We start from the raw sequence: 22,500 nt of genomic DNA on the forward strand, positions 1-22,500 counted from the left end.
GAGATGAGCAATGGGAACTACTTCATTGATTTGATTTAAATATGAACATCTGATAATTAGATGAGTTTAATCAATTTCACTATTGAGGCTTCAATTGGCAAGGATGTGGGGAGAAAGGGACTCTCCTTCACTGCTGGTGGGAATGCTAACTGGTTCAGCCCTTTTGGAAAACAGTATGGACGATTCTAGAAAAGTTAGAAATTGAGCTCCTGTTTGACCTAGCAATACCATTCCTGGGAATATATTCCAGAGAAGCAAAAAAGTATAGCTGAAATGACATCTGCACTTGTATGTTCATTGCTGCACTGTTCACAACAGCCAAAATCTGGAAAAAACCTGAGTTCCCGAGAACAGATGACTGGTTAAAGAAACTTGGTACATCTACACAATGGAATACTATGCAGCTGTTAGAAATGATGAAGTCATGAAATTTACAAACAAGTGGTTCTAAATGGAAAGCATCATGCTAAGTGAAAAGAGTCAGGAAGAGAGTGACAGACAGAGAAAGACTGCACTCTTTTGGGGAATATGAAGTAACAAAAGGGATGACTAACACCCAACAATAGTTGGGATAAGTGCCAGGAGGTGTGCTCCATGACTTGGTAGCTGGTAGCACATGCTGGGGGAAAAGGTAACTCAGATAGGGAAGGGAGCACCAAGTAAAGGGTGTTTGGAGGACTCACTCGGGATGTGAGCTGCGTGCTGAAAGTACATTATAGACCAAACACAATGGCCACTCAATACCTCTATTGCATACCACAACATCCTAAAGGAAAGAGAGAGTGAAAGGGAATGCCCTGCCACAGAGTTGGGGCGGGATGGGGGGGATTGGAGGTGGAAGGGCAACTGGGTTCATTGGTGGTGGAGAATGGCCACTTGTGAAGGGATGGGTACTTGATCATTGTATAAATAAAACCCAAGCATGAAAGTTTGTAAGTCTACAACTGTACCTCATGGTGTTTCACTAATCAAAAAAAAAAAAAGAAGAAAAAGAAATATATTGGTTGCACCAGTGATATGCACCAATGTGAGCTTTATTAGTTTGTTTTTGTTTTTTTTAGTTTATAAGAAACACTTGAAGAATAGAGCACCAACAAACTTCGATTCTTTTAATTGTCTGGATAATATTATCTACAAAGAAATAAATATAGAAAGATGTAACTTTTTTTTCTTTTTGTGTCACATCTGGTGATACACAGGGGTTACTCTTGGCTCTACACTCAGGAGATACTCCTGGCGGTGCTCAGGGGACCGTATGGGATGCTGTCAATCAAACCCGGGTTGGCCACATGCAAGGCAAACGCCCTACCTGCTGTACTATCTCTCCAGCCTCGAAAGATGTAACTTTTAACGTCACTAACCTAATATCAGTGTGAACACTTTTATATAATTCATCAAAAATAATTTTAAGTTAACTCAAGAATAGAATATGAATAATAGGTCAAAACTAAGAATGTGAGAAAAGCATAGCCTCAAAGTCATATGTTCTGAAGAGAAAAAGATAGACATTTATTAAATAAAATTTAGATTTATTTAAAAATACGATGTACTGATCCATAAAAGTCAGGAAAATACATGAAAAAGTTATAAAATATCAGAAATATTGTATATAAATAAAAAAGTGAACTGAGGAAAACGACTGAATCCAGAATTATCATGAGAGTTCATTGTTGGGAACTCGAATGATAGTACAAAGGGCAGGTATGAACTTGTGGCCAACCCGAATTCGGTTCCTAACATCCCATGTGTATCCCATGTCTCTATTGCAGCCCGTGTTCGGTGGTGTCCACTTCCCCCATCCCAGGAAGGCCGATGACGATAGGCAGGCAAAGGAACAAATGAGGTCCACGCTGGTTGGTCTCAAATGCAGTTTATTCCAATCTCCCCTCCATTTTCCTCTGATACTCCCTCTGATTTTCTCTCTCTGGATCTCTCCACAGCCCACTCTGATACCCTAGTTTATATACAAATAATGTAGGGTGGGGATACAAAGGTGGAGTTGAACATTAACGAATCAACAAAGAGAGGTAAGGCCATTCCTCTAGAAGATTAACTCTAGGACAAAATATCAACTCTGGACATTACTCCAGATTACTAGGAGATCTGCTTAAGTGTTGTTCAGGGTGTTCAGTGTTGCTTTCTGCTTTACCCAGCTTGTAATCCACTTAAATAGTTGTTATAAATTTACTTCTAATATTTCTAGCAATGTCATTTTGTATGAGCACAGTAAGAGATATATCAAGCTTAAATTTTGGTTCTTCCTGAGGTAAAGGTAAAGGTAAAGGCCCTCCCGTTGATCGTCGATTTGCTCGAGCGGGCCCAGTAACATCTCCATTGGAGACTTTGTTGTTACTATGTCTGGCATATCGAATACTCTCGGTAGCTTGCCGGGCTCTCCGAGAGGGGTGGAGGAATCGAACTCGGGTCGGCCATGTTGGCCGCTTGTAAGGCAAATGCCCTACCTGCTGTGCTATCGCTCCAGCCCTCTTGCTGAGGACATCCCACTATATATTCCAGACTACAGTCATCAGGCCAGGTTAGTCCCCCTAACCCCAGCAGGCTCCTTATTCAGTTACCTCTTTTAGGTCATGACAGAGTTTGTTCATGACCATGCTCTTGACTTATAGCTAAGCAATGTGGTGCTTTGGCCTGGTCCATTTCATTGCCAGGGTAGCTCACAGCTTGCCCTGGGTCCATTCAGTCCTTCGTTGGGACCCTGTTTTGGGGGGTAGGCGACTAAGGGCAACTGAGGTTTAAGTCTAGAAAGCAGATCTCTAGGAGTGAATATAGAGTCAGGAGTAAGTCCTGAGCACCACTGAGTTAACTCCTTCCCCCCAAATAAAAATTTCAACTAGAAAAAAATATTATATTTGATTTCTTTTTTTAAGGAAAAGCGGTTGGAGTAACACCCAGCTATGCTTAGAAAAATGTATACTTGCTTAATTTCTTTACAATATCTATCTAGTAATTTAGTGATTCTTTTTCTTTGAACTTTGGTAGGATGAGATTTTTAAAGTGTTTTTCTGTCCGAGCCAAGGACATAAGACCGTGGGTAGGGCACTTGCAGCCAATACCAGTTGAACCCACATACCTCATATGGTATCCTACGTCCTCCAGGAGTGTTCCATAAAGGCATAGTCAGGAGTAGACTATGAGCAACGTAAAATGTGGCACACAAACAAACAAAAACTTTTTCCCCTGCTCTGTATCTATATATTATCAGATGTATTGGTGGAGATATAGTTACTGTCTTAGCATCCTTTACAGGTTGTAAAATATGTAGCAATGCCCACTTTGCAGTTCTGAATAAGCTTGTCTCTTCCTCTTTCTTTTTTTAATGATTATTGTTAGGACATTATTGACTTTATTAAACTCTTTAGAGAGCCAACAATTAACTTATTAAAATTTTTTGGGGGGGCCTTTTAGGGTCATACCCGATGATGCACAGGGGTCACTCCTGGCTTTATACTCAGGAATTACTCCTGACAGTGCTCGGGGGAACATATGGGGATGTAGGATAACATTGGTTTGTCCTTTCTCCCTTGCTAAAGGGAGCTTAGATTTAAGCCTCTAGTGACACTCCCATTCCTTTGTTTATCTGTAACCTCTTCTCTGTGCTCTCTTTCACAATTAGTTCATCACCTTTTCCCCCTAATCAGATTGTATTAACTTCTAAGGTCAGATCCTTCTAAGGACACTGAACTTTTATTGAAAATTAAATATTGCTTTTCCCCATCTTTTGCATAGTTTACTTTAAAGCAATGCCCTTTCTGTATGGACACAAGAAGATGGTTAAAATTATGCGTTTGTAACTTGGGAGTTAATTATGATAATATATAGATACAGAGCAGGGGAAAAAGTTTTTGTTTGTTTGTGTGCCACATTTTACGTTGCTCATAGTCTACTCCTGACTATGCCTTTATGGAACACTCCTGGAGGACGTAGGATACCATATGAGGTATGTGGGTTCAACTGGTATTGGCTGCAAGTGCCCTACCCACGGTCTTATGTCCTTGGCTCGGACAGAAAAACACTTTAAAAATCTCATCCTACCAAAGTTCAAAGAAAAAGAATCACTAAATTACTAGATAGATATTGTAAAGAAATTAAGCAAGTATACATTTTTCTAAGCATAGCTGGGTGTTACTCCAACCGCTTTTCCTTAAAAAAAGAAATCAAATATAATATTTTTTTCTAGTTGAAATTTTTATTTGGGGGGAAGGAGTTAACTCAGTGGTGCTCAGGACTTACTCCTGACTCTATATTCAGGAATCAATGCTGGTGGTGTTCAGGGACCATATATAGTGTGAATGATTGAACCCAAGTAGGCCACTTGCAAAGCAAATGCCTACCCATGTTCCCATGTTACTATTGCTTCAGACCTAACTCAAGCACTGTAGCATTGTTCTCATGTTGTTCATCGGTTTGCTTGAGCGGACCCAGTAACGTCTCCATTGTGAGACTTGTTACTGCTTTTGGCATATCCAATACATCATGGATAGTTTGCCAGGCTTTGCTGTGAGGGCGAGATACTTTCAGTAGCTTGCCGGGCTCTCCGAGAGCGGAGGAGGAATCAAACCCCGCTCAACCAGGCTGGCAGCTTGCAAGACAAACACCTTACTGCTGTGCCATCGCTCCACTCAAATTTTTAATTATTTCCTATTTAAATAAATAAAAGTCCTGGGAGGCTGAAGCAATAGTACAAGGTAATGTGTGCTTTCCTTGCATGTTCCCAACCTGGCTCAATGCAGAGCTTAAATTCCCAGCACCTCATGTGGTCCCCTGAGCAACACCAGAACTCAGATCCAGGAGTAAGTCCTGGCACCTGATACACCTCTGGGTTTATCCCAAAAATACACAAAAAAATTAAAAATATATTAAACTATTTTTATAAAGATTAAAAACTTGCTACATGTCCGAAATATTTTTAAAAGGCCAACACAATGATGCATATGTTTGACAATAGCATTTACTTTTATTTCCGTTTCCCTCATCCTGTTTTTTTTTTAAATTCTATGGATTACAATGCTGTCAACAATGGTTTCTCATGCACAAAAGTGCAACACCACATTCATCACCCATTGTTTCTAGTGTGATAATTGAGACTCATACTCAGTTTTATGCTTGCAAGGATTGTACATGTTTTTCTGGTGCCTGCACTCTCAGCCTTGTTTCTTGCTAGGGGTCATATACACTTTAATGGCAATCCTTGCCCAAATAGTTGCTGGGTATTACACTCATTTAGTTGTAATTCCACAAGACTGGTTTATAGTTCTCAAAGGAAGTCATTGTTGTCTTCACACACATTCTTGTCAATGGCCACACTCCTCATGACAGTGCTTAAACACAGCAACTAGATATGAATCAGAGATAGCAATCTATTGTGGTACTGAGATTCAAGACAGCAGACATACCAGGACCATGTTTGGCACAAATGGGAAGCATTGAAGACCAAACTCCTAGCTTTATACTTTCAAGGCAGGGAATTTTAACAACTGATTCACCCCCTGGTTCCCTGCAAGGACATAACTAGCAAATATATATATTAACTCTATACCTGAGATATTCGGGGGAAAGGCTTAAAATGAAACTACTTCGGAGACTTTTGCTTGAATTCAGGAAGATAATGAGAATATGTATAAGGTTAGGAGCATAGTAATAAAAGTGAGCAGTTTTATTCTACAACTGTTTCAGAATCAGGATGGATAGAATAAAGGATTTTGTTAGAATGATTGACACACAGATAAATTTCAGGTTTTCCCATCGGAAACCTGTGAGACTACACAATTTTTAATGAAGTATTTTTTTAAATAGTTTGAGTACATGGGACTTCTTTTCCAAAATGCTGTCTAAATAGAATTTTAAATAAATAGAACTGATTTTCAAATGCTGTGAAGAGTAAACAATCCTAATTTTTTAGCAAATTAATTTTTTTAGTAAATCAATCAGAGAAGACTGCACTATGTTTGACTGCCAATTAATAAATATCACTAACAAATGAATATTCTTTCTTAATACAGAATTATTTTACTTTAACTCAATAAAATAGAGGGGGAAATCCATAATTTACTCCTAATTAGTGTTTAATCTTTTTTCAATCCTATGATTTAATTACAAAGGTTTAGTTCACTGGAATGAAATCCCTTTTTTTTTGTCATTGTTGTTCATTTAAAATCAACAAGGCTCCTGAATTGATATAGATTACCGATACAGGTTTATCCTTTTATAATTACTCTAAAGATTTTAGTGCAGCAAACAGAAGTCATTAGATCTCAACTAAAAATGATGACAAAAAATGTATATTTTGTAAATTCACATAGAAAATCAAAGTTTAAGTTGTACAGATGTGATTTTCATTTCTCTTAAGAAATGAAACTTAAACACTAAAATATGTTATGGAATTAATGTATGTTTAATAATACTTGAAATTTAAAAATTATCTCTAGTTATTCAGACTTTATGTATTAGACAAAACTATTTGTAGAATTTTTCTAATGCTTTTTTCAGAAAAAAGAAACCTGTGTGTGTGGTGGGGGAAAAACTCTGAAGCACAAATTTGTCATGAAATTAAGATTTTTTTCCATTCCTGAATGTCTAAAAAAATGGACACGTACAAGTTGCAGAAGATTAGGATTTTCTACATGGAGCTGAACAGACCACTGAAAATAAAAATAATTTTTCTTTTACAGATGAAGTATACTTTCAAGAAAGATTTGAAACATTAATATTTTTTCTTTCATACTTTTAATGTTTTTAATACTTCTCTTGCATAATCACATGAAAACTATTTCTATTACTAAGATTACTAACAACAACAACACTCTCCTCCCGTTGTTCATGGATTTGCTTGAGCGGGTCCAGTAACGTCTCCATTTTGAGACTTGTTGTTACTGTGTTTGGCATATTGAATACGTCACAGGTAGCTTGCCAGGCTTTGCTGTGCAGGCGAGATACTCTCGGTAGCTTGACAGGCTCTCTGAGAGGAGCGGAGGAATTGAACCCGGCTCGGCCGGGCTGGCTGCACGCAAGGCAAATGCCCTATCGCTGATCTATCGCTCCAGCCCAAGATTACTAAAAAAATAGTAATTTTACTACTAATATTATTAAGCAATAGTTATTCTATTACTAATATATTATTAAGATTTTGTCTGAAATGATAAATAACAGTACTTTAAAAATTAAGATTAATGTCAATGAAGAGGAACAGTTTAAAGAAGAACAGAGTGATAAATCCCAAACACAAGATTTATAGGAAGTTCATGATGGAAAATAATGCTTGTTGTCGTTATTTTTATAAATAACACCCTGGAAGTTTAACCTAGGCGTTTCGTTACTCTAAAATTTTGACTTTCCTCCTTAATACCCAGTTATGAGTTGATGAAGGCCTGGATAGGGAGTTGGTTTCTCTCCCACTCTAACTATGACACAGAGTTTTGGGCATAAAAACATGTCGTTCGTAGAAGGACAATAACTTATGAAATTTGCTCTAAACAGACTGAACTTTTTGAGGGGAATTAAGTAGATATCTAGTTCCACAAGTGAGCTCATTAGAGTATGACATAAGATCAGGAGAAATCAACCAGGATGACAAATTTCTCTTATATTTGAAATGTCCAGGCAGAGTAACACCAAACGCAAATTTGTAGTGAGGAGAAGATTCCACCCAACTTTGTCCCTTGTAAGATCCCTCCCTTTGTTATAAATGCATCGAGTGAGCACAATGCAGAGCCAGATGACACTTAAAGCAAACTTTACGATCATTTTAATAATTTGACAAATCAAAATCATGCCCATCAGCAGTATGACAATTTATAGTTGATGAAGCACTCATGAAAGTGACCAAATTATGGTCAGGCCCCCAGCAATGAGGGAGAGAATGGTTAGGAATAGATAAAAAAAAATTGACAACAGAAGAGGCGAACCAATGTGCTGGTGCCCGCCCGCCCCCCCCCAGTGACTCCCCAAGCCCCCCACATACCCTACAGCTTGACTCCCTGCATTGGCAGAAGCATATTTGCTACTTCCTCTTTTCCTAAAATAAGAACTTTATGTCAACTCAGCAGGGTGATTGCTTTACCTTCTTAAATGCATACTTATATTAAATAAAAACAGTAAATGAATACTTAAAACAATAAAGAAAATGCTAAATAAAATACGTTTCTATTATATCTTACATTGGGCTGGAGAGATAGCGTAGCGGGTAGGGAGTTTGCCTTGCTCGCGGTGACCCAGGTTCAATCTCTCTGTCCCTCTTGGAGAGCCTGGCAAGCTACCCTGAGTATCCTGCCCGAACAGCAGAGCCTGGCAAACTCCCTGTGGCGTGTTCAGTATGCCAAAAACAGTAACAACAAGTGTCACAATGGAGACGTTACTGGTGCCTGCTAGAGCAAATCGATGAACAATGGGATGATAGTGACAGTGATATCTTAAACTGCAAAAATTGATGCTATCTTATTTTTGCTTAGGTATAATAAATGATAAAATACCAATTGTATCAGAAAGTCACATCCCATAGTGCTCAGGGATTATTCCTGGTTCTGAGCTTAGGAATCACAACTGGCAGGGAAGTGGGATCCCATACCCCGTGCTAGGGATCAAACCAAATCTATGTGTGCAAAGCAAGCACCCTTCCCACAGTACTCTCACTCCAGGTCCTAAATAATCAAGCATCTTTATGACTTACTTATTTGTGAGGTAACTGCTGTCAGACCACACTCAGGGACTATCCCTGGTTTTATATTCGGGGATAACTACTGCCACGGGACTCAGGGATCAAACCTGAGTTGTCCAAGTGCAAGGTAAGTGCCTTTCTTCACTGTATTATCTCTTCGATCTGTTTTGCATTTTAAATAAAAAAAGAGAGCAAAGGTATATCAGCTGTTTTTTCACTGTTTTATGCCTTAGATATTATTAGAAAGACTTAGAGTATCATATCCTAGGTAAATATCTTTCTATGTTTTAACCCAATTTCCCACCTCTTCACCTGCATGCACTGACAATGCACATACATCCATATAGATAAGAAAAAAAATAAAAATAGCCTGCCTATTTTTCTTTTTGGGTCACACCCAGCAATGTACAGGGGATACTCCTGGCTCTGCACTCAGGAATTACTCCTGGCAGTGTCCGGGACACGATATGGGATACTGGGAATAGAACCCAGGTCAGTTGCGTGCAAGGAAAATGCCCTTCCCTCTGTGCTATTGCTCCAGCCCCACTCTGCTTATTTTTTAACTGATCTAAAAGAAGTGCCATTTAAGAAGTCAAAGTATCTTAGAGAGATGGAATGGCACGATAAGCACTTGTCTTGCACGTGGTCGAACTGAGTTTGATTCTTTAGCACTGCATGTAACTGCTGATAACTCTTGAGATTACTGTAACTGAGCATAGAACAAGGAATAGCTCTTTAGGACTGTTGGACATGACCTCACACAAAGAAAGAGAGAAGGGAAAGGAAAAGAGCAGTGAGGAAGGGAGTGGATGAGATGTCAGGGAGAAAGAAAAACAAACTATAATGGTTATATGATTAAACAAATATTAACTTCACATGTATGTTCAGAATAAGTGAATTAAACAATGAAGGATTATTGATAATAATAAATTTTTATAAGTAACACATTAACTGTGCTTACTTGTCAGATACATGTGCATTAACAGGTGTTCCAGGATCAGAGAAAAAGCTCTAACTGCTTAGAAAGCTGGCCAAATAAATAATTAATTGAGGTTAATTAAATTTCATGCATGCTAATGTGTGAAGAACACACTATCATGCATGGCTGACTCATATGGTATCTGCACCATCCTGTCCCAAATCCATTCTTTCGTTTAGTTGACTTATTTTCATTTGTTTGGTCCTGGTCATCTTTCTCCGATGGAGTTGTTTTGATTAATTAAAACATGATAAAAGCAATATATTGTCATCGTCGTCATTTTGGCTGTATAATTTGGACATTTTTCTTTTCTTACATTTGCAATAGTTCCCCCTTTGAGCACTTAACATTTTTCCACTTTCCATAAAAAACAAAACATTTTATTTTCCCCCATAGATAAACTGTTAATAATAATTAAAAGAAAAAATAAAGTGTGTTTTAGTGTTGCCAGAATCTTTCCATTTCTGTTGTGTGAATTTATAAATTATAAGCTTATAAGTCTTACTCTTCTGTTACTATGCTTTGCACATGCACAAAGAAGATGAAGTTAACCTACAGAAGTTATTTGAGGATTATCAAAAAGTTTTTAAAATGATATTCATAAGTGATTGTGTTGAAATTATCTTCAAGGGGTAAAGCAAATTATAACATTCATTTTCTGCTTATTTCCTGCACTTTCAAGCATGACAGTGTAAAATTGTTCAAATAGGATTGGTTTTATATGTGATCCAGCTTTGCTCCATTGGAGACATGCTGAATTTGAAATATTAGGTAGTAAGAACAGTAAAGAACTGAATTCACCTCTTTGGCTAATTCTGAAGATATATATGAAAAAATATATTAGATTTATTTATCCAAGTACTACTTATAAGTAAAGCTATAATTACTCAATAATGAGGCAAAAGCAGTTCATTTCTCTGAGTTTATAACTATATTACATATTAAATATCTTAGAATATTAAGTCAGTGAAATTGATTAGCTAAAGTGTGCTATTTTAAGAACAGATATGATATTTAAAATTTTTCCTTTAATTCAAATTGCTGGACTATAGTCTCTTCATTAACAACATTACAAAAGTCTGGAAATGAAAAAACTAATGTAAGAAACTTGTACATTTTTAAATGAGGTAATTAAAATTTACTTACAACATTAACATTGAAGTAGAAAACTCTAAAGTAAGTGATTTCCATAAGCAGGACGCCATTGTCATATTTCTTTTGCTGTGAAGTAACTTCCTTGATAAGAAATGATACTGTGTAGGATACCATGACAGTAAACAATAAAGACTGTAAACCAGAGGATCGTAATTTTTTTAATGAATCACTGTGGAGCGATAGCACAGCGGTAGGGCATTTGCCTTGCACGCACCCAACATGGCCGACCCAAGTTTGATTCCTCTGCTCCTCTCGGAGAGCCCAGCAAGCTACCGAGAGTATCTCGCCCACACGGCAGAGCCTGGCAAGCTCCCCGTGACGTATTCGATATGTCAAACACAGTAACAACAAAAGTCTCCAATGGAGACGTTACTGGGCCCGCTCGAGCAAATCGACGATCAACGGGAGGGCCTTTTACTGTGAGACACAGTTACAAACTTACAAACATTTGTGATTACCTTTCAGTCATACAATGATCGAGTACCATCCCTCCACCAGTGCCCATTGCCCACGACCAATGTTCCCAGTATTCCTCCCACCATCCCCATCCCTACCCCTCACTTATTTTGTGCCAGGAACATTCCCTTTTACTCTCTCTCTCCTTTTGGGTGTTATGGTTTGCAATACAGGTACTAAGTGGCCATCATGTTTGGTGTATAGTCTAATTTCAGCATGCATCTCTCATCCCAAGCAAGCCCTGCAAGTGTCCTTTACTTAGGTAAGTGGATGGTAATTTTGGTGGAAGCATTTGTGTGTGGAAAAAGGAAATCTGTAAAGAGTATGTATCAATTTTGATAAGAGAAACAGTACTACCTCTTTCTTGCTGGAATTGCTTCATGCTAATCAATGACAACCTAGTAACCTGTTTTAAACATGTATGCAATAAATGATAATTTGTACAAATATTTCCATTGGGAGATAGAGGTTTACATATAACCTTTATGACTTGATAGGTTTCACTGTATCAATTAATTATGCACAGAAAAAAATCACATCTTAGATGCACCCACATAAAAAAGAAGTAATGTAATTTTTACCTGTAGATGATCTTACATATAAAAAAATATTAGACCCGAGGGATTGAAATAGTACAGAGGGTAGGGCATTTGCCTTGCATGCAGGCACCCCATATGGTCCCCTGAGCTCACCATAACAGGACTGATTCCTGAATACAGAGCCAGGAGTAAGTTCTGAGTACCATTGAGTGTGAGCCCAAACCAACACCAAACAAAATTAGATTCCACAAATTAAAAAAAAAGAGGTTTGTAAATAAATTTCACAAATTTGCAGGATACTAAATCAATGTAAAAAATCAGTTGTGTTTCTCGATACAATTAACAAAATGTTTGAAAAATAATCCTATTTACAATAAAATAGGGGGCTGGAGCAATATCACAGTGGTAGGGTGTTTGCCTTGCATGCAGCCAACATGGCCAACTTGAGTTCAATTCCTCCGCCCCTCTCAGATAGCCTGGCAAGCTACCGAGAGTATCTCGCCCGCATGGCAGAGCTTGGCAAGCTACCCGTGATGTACACGATATGCCAAAACACAGTAACAACAAGTCTCACTATGGAGACGTTACTGGGCCCACTCGAGCAAATCAATGAACAACAGGAGGACCATGACCGTGACAATAAAATAACATAAATTTACCCAGGGAGATAAAATATGTGTACACAGTTAAGTAGTTACATATATAAGCTAAAATACTGTTGAAAAATTAAGAAAAATATGTGCAATGGTATATTGTGTTTCTGGAATGTGTTTGTATTTTAACATTTGACATTGTTAAAATGTCTACAACCTCAAAAATCAATGAATTTTATATAAACTATTTCAAAATCACTGCATTTTTTTCCCAGAAGAATAGAAAAATTCAACCCTACAATAATTTGGGGGGTAGGGGGGTCAATGTTCATACTAAGCTTAGAGTCCATATGTTTCTATAATTGACTTTACTTTTAAACAATGTTATTTCTTGACAATATATTTTGTAAGTCAACAAAATTTCCTTTAAAAAATATATTCCATTTTATTTTGAATAAATAAATTTGCCTAATGTATGCTAGAAAAGTAGGAAGTTCTCTGATGTGTTAAGCTGCCTTTGAAAATAGCAAAAAGAATATTTGTTTTAATCAATAGTTGGACATGTTTTGAAGTAATAGCAAGTCTGATACTATTAAAAATATATGGTGTAGGCCCTGAGCCTCTTCCTCTTGTCCCCAACGCTGTGCTGTTCTCCTTCACCACCCAGGTCAGTTTGCCCGCCAGTATTTGAATCTGGGACTTGTCTTTCACTGTGCAAAACCCCAGGTGTCCTCTAGGACCTTGGGACAAAAGCAGCCCTGAGCCTCTTCCTCTTCGTCCTCAACGCAGTGATGGTCTTCTTCCCCACCCAGCCTTTACCTTCCCCCTCATGCCAGGTTCCCGTGGAGGATGGCCTCTTCAGAAGTGGACGTGGCCTAATTTTAGGTGGGCTAACGCTCACACAGCTGCAGGTAGTTTTCTCATACCAAGAAATCTAGTGTAACATCTCAGATTTCTTGTAATACCTACACACCAACTTGAGAAAACAATGCAAATCCCCACCATGAGAGGACAAAGATGAAAAGAGTCCAGAAGCCTCATTAGGTGCTACTCAACTAAAAGACCTCTCTGGGAAAGAATTCAGATATGAAGTCATGAAATGTTCAATGATCTCAATGAAACAGTTAGACAGATATCCAGTAACATGACAGAAAAAATCGATATATTATGGGAAGAAATGAGAGCAGAAATATCACGAATAAAAGATTCCGTAGATAAAATAAAGAACTTAGTCTGTGCCCTCAATAGTAGAATGACCACAGCTGAAGACAGAATCAGTGAGCTGGAAGATCAGCTGCACCAAGCCAACAGGCAACAACAAACAATGGCAAGAGACCTTAAAATAGCTCTAGAGCGAATCAGAGTCCTAGGAGATAATTACAAGAGGAACAACATTAGAATCATTGGAGTACCAGAATCTCAGGGAAACAATTCCAGTGAAAAAGCCATGGTTAAACAAATCATTGCAGAAAAATTCCCAGAGTTCTATAATGCAGCCTTTCAGTTTCAAGGAGCCCATAGGGTACCAGCTAAAAGAGACCCTAACTGAAATACTCCAAGATATATCATAGTTAGAATCATCGATGTCACTGATAGAGAAACAATACTGCAAGTAGCAAGGTCAACGAAGGAAATCACATGCAAAGGAGCACCCCTTAGATTCACAGCAGACCTATCAGAGGAAACCCCCCAAGCCTGAAGGCAATGGTGGGATATAGTGAAAAAACTCACTGAAATGAAAGCTTCAACAATAATATTCTATCAAGCTAAACTCTCACTCAAACTCAAAGGAACAGTACACTATTTTCTAGATAAACAGTAGCTCAGGTATATTCATAGACTCAAAACCAAACCTAAAAGAAGGGCTAAAGGAAATGGATAAATTCCTGGATTCGTATAGTCTCCCAAGGCTGAATCAAGAAGATATAGAGTATCTGTATAGACCTATTAAGATCAAGAAAATTGAAACTGTAATCAAATGTCTTCCCAAAAACAAAAGCACAGGTCCAGATGGATTCACTAGCGAATTGTTCCAAACATTTAAAGAGAACCTTTTGCCAGTTCTTCACAAGCTTTTCCAGGAAATTGAAGAAACAGAAACTCTCCAAAACAGTTTCGATGAAGCCCATATCTCTCTAATTCCAAAAGGAAACAAAGACACCAAAAGAAAGAAAACTACAGGCCAATATCCCTGATGAACAGGGATGCGAAGATTCTCAACAAAATACTAGAAAATAGAATTCAACAATTCATCAAATAGATCATACACAATGACCAAGTGGGATTCAACTTGGGGATGCAAGGATGGTTTAACATTCGGAAATCAATCAACATAATTCATCATATCAACAAAAGAAAAGGTAAAAATCATATGATCATATCAATAGATGCATAGAAAGCATTTGACAAGACCCAGCACCTGTTTATGATGAAAATCCTCACCAAAATGGGGATTGAGGGGACTTTCCTCACTATAGTTAAAGCCATCTATCACAAGCCTACAGCAAGCATCGTCCTCAATGGGGAAAAACTGAAAGCCTTCCCCCTAAGATCAGGGACAAGAAAAGGATGCCCACTCTCCCCACTGCTGTTCAATATAATACTGGATGTACTTGCAATAGTTATTAGGCAAGAAAAAGATATTAGGGGCATCCAGGTAGGAAAGGAAGAAATCAAGCTCTCATTATTCACATATGATATAATACTGTGACCTGTACAAAGAAAACAACAAAATGCTATTTCAGGAAATAAAAGAGGACATGAGAAAATGGAAAGATATCTCCTGCTTATGGATTGGGAGAATTAATATTGCCAAAAAGGCAATACTTCCCAAAGCATTGTACAAATTCAATGAGATCCCTATAAAGATACCCATGACATTCTTCAGATAAATGGAGCAAACACTCCTAAGATTCATATGGAACAATAAGCCCCCATGAATAGCTAAAGCAATTCTTGGGAAAAAGAAAATGGGAGGAATCAAGCTCCCTAACTTCAAACTCTACTACAAAGCAGTAATAATTAAAACAGCATGGTACTGGAACAAAGGCAGAGCTGCAGGCCACTGGAACAGGGTTGAATATACTGACATCTCCCCTAAAGCATACGATCATCTAATCTTTGATAAGGGAGCAAGAAATATGAAGTGCAGCAAGGAAAGCCTCTTTAACAAATTGTGCTGGCAAAACTGGACAGCTACAAGTAAAAAAACTAGGCTCACATCTCTACCTAACACCATGTACAAAATGGGATCAAAATGGATTAAAGACCTCAACATCAGACCAGAATCCATAAGGTATATTAAAGACGAAGTTGGCAAAACCCTCCATGACATTGAACCTAATGGTATCTTCACAGATGTCACACCACTGGCCAAGCAAGTGAAAACATAGATAGACAAATGGGACTATCTTAAACTAAGAAGCTTCTGCACCTCAAAAAAACAGTGACCAAAATACAAAGACAGTATACAGAATGGGAAAGGATATTCCCCCAATACACATTCGACAAGGGGTTGATATCAAGGATATACAAGGTCCTGGTTGAATTCCACAAGAAGAAAACATCCAACTCCATCGAAAATGGGGCAATGAACAATGAAATGAACAGAAACTTTCTCAAAGAAGAAATTCAAATGGCTAAAAAGCACATGAGAAAATGCTCTACATCAGGGAGTAGTAGATCAAAACAACAATGAGATATCATTTCACACCACAGCGACTGGCCCATATCCAAAAGAACAAAAGCAACTGGTGTTGGCGTGGATGTGGGGATAAAGGGACCCTCCTTCATTGCTGGTGGGAATGCCGACTGGTTCAGTCCTTTTGGGAAACAGTATGGACGATTCTCAAAAAATTAGAAATTGGGCTCTCATTTGACCCAGCAATACCACTCCTGGGAATATATTTCAGAGAGGCAAAATAGTATAGTCAAAGTGACGTCTGCACTTGTTCGTTCATTGCAGCACTGTTTACAATAGCTAGAATCTGGAAAAAACCTGAATGCCCAAGAACAGATGACACGTTAAAGAAACTTTGGTACATACACAATGGAGTACTATGTTGCTGTTAGAAAAGATCAAGTCATGAAATTTATATAAAAATGGAAAGTATCATGCTAAGTGAAATGAGTCAGAAGGATTACATTCATCTGGGGAACATAAAGTAACAAAACAGGAGACTAACACTCAAGATTAACTGAGATAAGTACCCTGTTGTTTACTCTATGGTTTGTAAGCCAGCTGCACACACTAGGGGGAAAAGGCAGCTTAGATAGAGAAGGGAGAACCAAATAAAGGGTACTGGAAGGATACTGCCAGGATAGGAGATGCATGCTGAGAGTAAACCTTAGACCAAACATGATAGCCACTCAATGCCTCTTTCGCAAACCATAGCAACCAAAAGGAAAGAGAGAACAAAGGAGAATGCTCTGCCACAGAGGTAGGGTGGGATGGGGGGGGGGGGGGGGTTGGTGGGAGGGATACTGGGATCAGTGGTGGTGGAGAATGGGCACTACTGGAGGGATGGGTATTCTATCACTGTATAACTGAAACCCAAGCACAAAAATGTATAAATCTACAACTGGACTACATTGTTTCATTAATAAAAATTTTTTAAAAAATAAATAAAATTTAAAAAATGTATGGTATGCAGCTGGAGCGATAGCACAGCGGGTAGGGCGTTTGCCTTACAAGCGGCCAACATGGCCGACCCGAGTTCGATTCCTCCGCCCCTCTCGGAGAGCCCGGCAAGCTACCGAGAGTATTCGATATGCCAGACACAGTAACAACCAAGTCTCCAATGGAGACGTTACTGGGCCCGCTCGAGCAAATCGACGATCAACGGGAGGGCCTTTACCTTTACCTTTACCATGGTATGCGGCATGATTTTAGAAGAATCAGAGATAACTACACATGAAAACCTGATAAGTGATAATTTTGGAATCTCTAATAAATAAATAGGAGATGGAATATGTTATATATTTTTAAAAGTGATCCTCAAATGTGTAAAAAGTAATATTAACCTTGATACACTAACAGCTTCTTGAATGTTGCTGAAAACTTAAAAATATGTCATTGCCACATTAACAAAATAAAAAGTCTGATTATACAGAAAATAAAACTTTTCTTAAGTCCATAACAAAGCTGAGATTATAGAACTAGCTAAATGAAATTTAAGGGAAGAAAGACTCCAAAGGTGTCACAGTGCAACTATTACTTAGAGGAGTTGCTACAATTCAGGCAGCATAGAAGTCAGTAAGAATTCAGTCATAGTATGCAAATGTAAAAGAATTCATGTAATGCATTTTGTTTGTGAGAAAGATGTGAACTAACCTGACAGTTTTGGAGGTCATATGTCACTCAAAAACAAAACCAAAAGCAAAAGACAATAAAAAAAACTATCCAAAATAAGTATGTCTGGAAAGTCACATAGGCAATTTTACTGATTCTACCCTCTTCATCACAACCTTCACCAGAGTTGTACAAGAAAAACTGGGACTTAAGTGGGAATATCAAAATGTTATCCTTTGTGGTGTACTACTCCAGAGGCAGGGTTGGTTTTTTTGTTTGTTTGTTTGTTTGTTTGTTTAGCTCTCCTGAGGAAGCAGAATACAACCATACAAGCAGAGTGGAACTCACTTGGCCTCTCTCCTAATTCTCCATAAGCAAAAGCCCTGGGATATTTAGGAAAGGACAGTGCACCTTCTGCATGTAAAGACAAGTAACCCAGTGCAATATAGTAAGGTCTGATGCAGAATATTTGAGACCTCCTATTACAGAAGGAGAAGTACAGTCCCCTAAAAAAAATTCACCAGGTAAACAAGTGAAAGTAATAAATGATAAAAAAAAATCTATTGTCAGGGAATTGAGAAATCAGATTAGTGTTCTCTGAGAAGGAAAGACAAAGAGAAGTTCTAAGTTGAGGACAGACTCAACAAGTCATTGGAAATCAACCCCTGGACATATCATAAGAAAATTTCAGACATATATAAAGTCTGTTACCCTTGACTGTTGTAATCGCAACAGTAGAACCGGATTGCTACTCAAATCCAAATTCAAGTCACTCAACTATTTATGATTGTTGACTGCTAACAATTATAAACACTGACAAGACCAGTAAGAGGAATATGACAGTGTGGCAATTTTTATGCATAAGTGTTCATATATAAATATGCATTTCATTCTATGCTCTACATCTCAGAAAATGTAGTTACTCTTAAGAATTTTTATAGATTATTAGTAGAAATAGGGAGCTGAGGAAAATTGTTTTCTATCATTGAAGGAATTGATAAGGAAAGTCAACTATAATTAATACTTATGAAATAATATTCCTTATTGATAGTAAAACATAAAAAGCTAGTAAAAGTTAGGGTTTAAATCTTAGAATTATCTTTAAAATATATTTAAAAATAAATACAAAATATAACACTTTTTATGAAAATTCATGCACATGAGCTAAACATAAAAACTAAATATCTAACAAAAAATTATCAATGAAGGATACCCTCTCAAGCTACTAGAATGATTGATAATTTAGGAGTGTTAAATAAAGAAATGTATACCAAAGAGAATAATGAAATATAAGTAATAAAGGATTGAGATTTTTCACAAGTACTATAAATTCATTGCTATGTGTACAGAAAATAAATAAATCTGAATATTTAAACTTAAGTTAAAAACCAAAATATATAAACTAAGGCCTATAATCATCACTAAATGTATGGACTTCTTTCCAGTTAAGTTATAGGGAAAAATATATTTAAAGGCATTTCACATAGACTTTTGTGTTTTTGAAAAGATACATCAATTACCAAATACATCAATTAACAAATAAATTTTCATACCCTAAATCAATTAATATCTAATCTCCTGCACCCTAAAAGACATTCAAATAGTATTTATCAACTATGGTGCACATTTGAAAAAAATTCATCTGACAGAAATAAAATAATGACTACAGTAATAGCATTTAAAATTTTTCCTAATTCTAGAAGCCTTCAGGAATGAATCATCATTTTTCTTTATTATTTCTCTACTCAACAGACAAATATTGTATTTTCATAAAAATGTAAGTAGTATATACTGAATTCATATAAGAATGGTCCTTTATAGGCAATCAGTTTTACACTCCCTCAACTTGTTGATAAGCTTAATCATAGAAAATATGGATATTTGGGAGGAGATAGTTCTTGATATTTGACTGAATTTTCATTCACAAATGACCCTATAGAATTATATTAATTCTCATTTATAAGACAGTATTCAGTACACTTCTCTAAGTGCTATCTCCAGAAGACATGGACTATGGTGGTCTGGATATGCTAAACATAGCATTCACCATGGCTGACTAAAATGTAGATATCACTGTATCACTGTCATCCCATTGATCCTCGAATTACTCGAGTGGGTACAAGTAACATCTCTATTCCTCCCAGCCCTGACATTTTAGCAGCCTCTACTTACTCGTCTTTTCCCAATGACTGGAGGCTCTATTAGGGTCAGGGGAATGAGACGTATTGTAGTTACTGTATTTGGCATATCAAAGACACCACGAGGAGCTTTCCAGGCTCTCGGGATACTCTTGGTAGCTTGCTAGGCTCTCTGAGACCTGTAAATGTGTGGGAAGTATTTTATACTGTGTCTTGTGGCTGCTTTGCAGCCACGTGTTCCGAAAGCAGCCTGGAGCATGGCGGTGGTGGGGCCGTGGAGATTCGCTGCCAGGGCTGGGACCCTTGGGATGGGGAGGGCTGGCGTAGAGTCTGATGGCATGGTTCAGGGAGTCTCCTTTTATACTCCCGTCTGGGAAGAGCATCCATGAGTTGTGAACGGTGGCAGATGAGGAGATTATCTGGTACCGGCAGGATATGGCTTATGGGTATGATCCCTTAGTCACCGGAGACTAGGGGAAAGCATGAAGAGGATCTCTGGGTCCCCTTGAGTCCAGAGTCCAAGGTCACAAAGTTCTGCATTGTCTGGGTTCTGTGGAACTTCACATAGATAACCCAGGTTGGCATGTACAAGGCAAACTCCCTACCCGCTATGACTTAATCACTTAACTTCCCGTTAATCTTCGATTTGCTCGAGCGGGCACCAGTAAAGTCTCCGTTTGTCCCTGTCGCATGCTAGTGTAGCCCAATGGCGTCTGTTCGCTCTAGGAACATGAAGAGCTTCAAACCAATCATTCATGATCTTGATGAAGAAGTTTGACCATCTGGTAGGTGGGCCGCCACGCGATCTTTTGACATCCCGTGGAATCCAGTCGGTAACAGCACTAGTCCAGTGGTCATCTTTAAATCTCATTATGTGACCAGCCCATCTGATTTTTGACACCTTGGCAAACGAGACAGCATCCCTGATTCTCGATCGTCAACAGAGGTCGAAACTCCGGATTCTTCTCTCATTTGAGTGAAACATGATATTCCAAGCATAGCTCTTTCAATTTCTCTTTGGAAGACCCGAATAGCGATCTCATCCTGTTTGTGTAGGGCCCAGGTTTCTGAGGCATATGTTAATGCAGGAAGAACAGTGGAATCAAAGAGATGTGCCCGGAGCCAGAGGTTCTTCCTCCTCTTAGCTATTTCTTCAACACTCTTGAAGGCGTTCCAAGCCGCTCTCTTCCTCCTGCGCAGCTCGGGTGCCAGGTTATTTGTCATGTTGACTTCTCGACCTAGGTACACATAGCTGTTGCATTTGGAGATGGTCGTTCCGTTGAGAGCAAATGGGGCGTCAGGAACGAGGCTGTTTCTCATAAACATTGTCTTCGTAAGAATCAGCTGTAGTCCTACCTTTCCACACTCACGGTCAAAGTCGGCCAGCATTGCTGCCGCTTGACTGATGTTTGGTGTTATTAAAACAATGTCGTCAGCAAGGCGGCCGTGGTGTAGTTGCCTACCATCTATCTTCACCCCCATTCCTTCCCATTCCAGTCATCGCATGATGTTCTCAAGGGTGGCAGTGAAGAGTTTCGGTGAAATGGTATCACCCTGCCGCAACCCTCTCTTGACATCAACGATCACTTCTTTGTAGAATGGTGAGATCCTGGTAGTGAATCCGCAATACAGCTCACGGAGGATCCTGATGTATTGGGCTTGAATGCCCTGATTGGCTAGGGCTTAAAAGACCGCTTCCGTCTCAACAGAATCAAAGGCCTTCTTTAAATCAATGAACGTTAAACAGAGCGGCATCTTGAACTCCCGAGAAACCTCAATGAGCTTGGTTATCGTGTAGATATGGTCGATGGTGCTGAATCCTTTGCAGAACCTGGCTTGCTCACATGCTTGTCCTTCATCTAGTGTTCTGCCAATCCTATTTAGGATGACTCGAGTGAACAACTTGTAGATGACAGACAATAGGCAGATCGGGCGATAGTTGCTGATGTCATGGATGTCTCCCTTCTTGAACAGTAGTACGGGCCTGCTGGTTTTCCATTGGGACGGAACCTTGCATTCAGACAGGTAGTGTGTGAATAGCCGAGCCAGTGTCTTGATGAGTACTGACGGCAGGTTCTTCAGGTGTTCAGGTCTGACCTTGTCTGAGTCGGGTGCTGTTCATTTCTTTACCGACGAAATGGCATGTCGGATTTCGGAAGGGAGAATGTTGGGAACGACATATCCATCCTGTGGAATTTGGTATGTAGGCAAGTGGACATGGCTATCGAACAGATTTGAGTAGCAATCATGGATAATCTTTTCCATTGCCGTTCTAGAGGATGTGATAGATCCATCAGGACGTCGGAGGGCAGTCATCTTGGTCTTGTAGTTCGAGAAGGACAGGCGGGCGTTACAAATACTTTTCCTGGCTTCTGCCTCATCGACCGGCACTTCTGCTCTTCTCTCTTTGAGGTAGTCCTTGATCGCGTCTCTGCACTGCTTTGCGAGCTCGGACGTTAGCTTGCGGCTGCCTGAGGCATGTGCCAAACCACGTTGGCGAATATGCTCAAGAGTTTTCGAAGACAGGCGTTTTTTTTTTTGTGGCTATCTCTCTCTTGGCGTTCCTTGCCCAATCATGGAGGTGCTGAACCAGTTGATCGTATTCCTCGTCAATGTTGTCGACAATGGCATCTTCCCATGTTGCCACAATAGTGTCAAAGAGCTCCCAGTTGGTGGTCG

This window comes from Sorex fumeus, unplaced genomic scaffold (assembly GCF_029834395.1).
Source record: "Sorex fumeus unplaced genomic scaffold, SorFum_2.1 ptg000131l, whole genome shotgun sequence".
NCBI lineage: Eukaryota > Metazoa > Chordata > Mammalia > Eulipotyphla > Soricidae > Sorex > Sorex fumeus.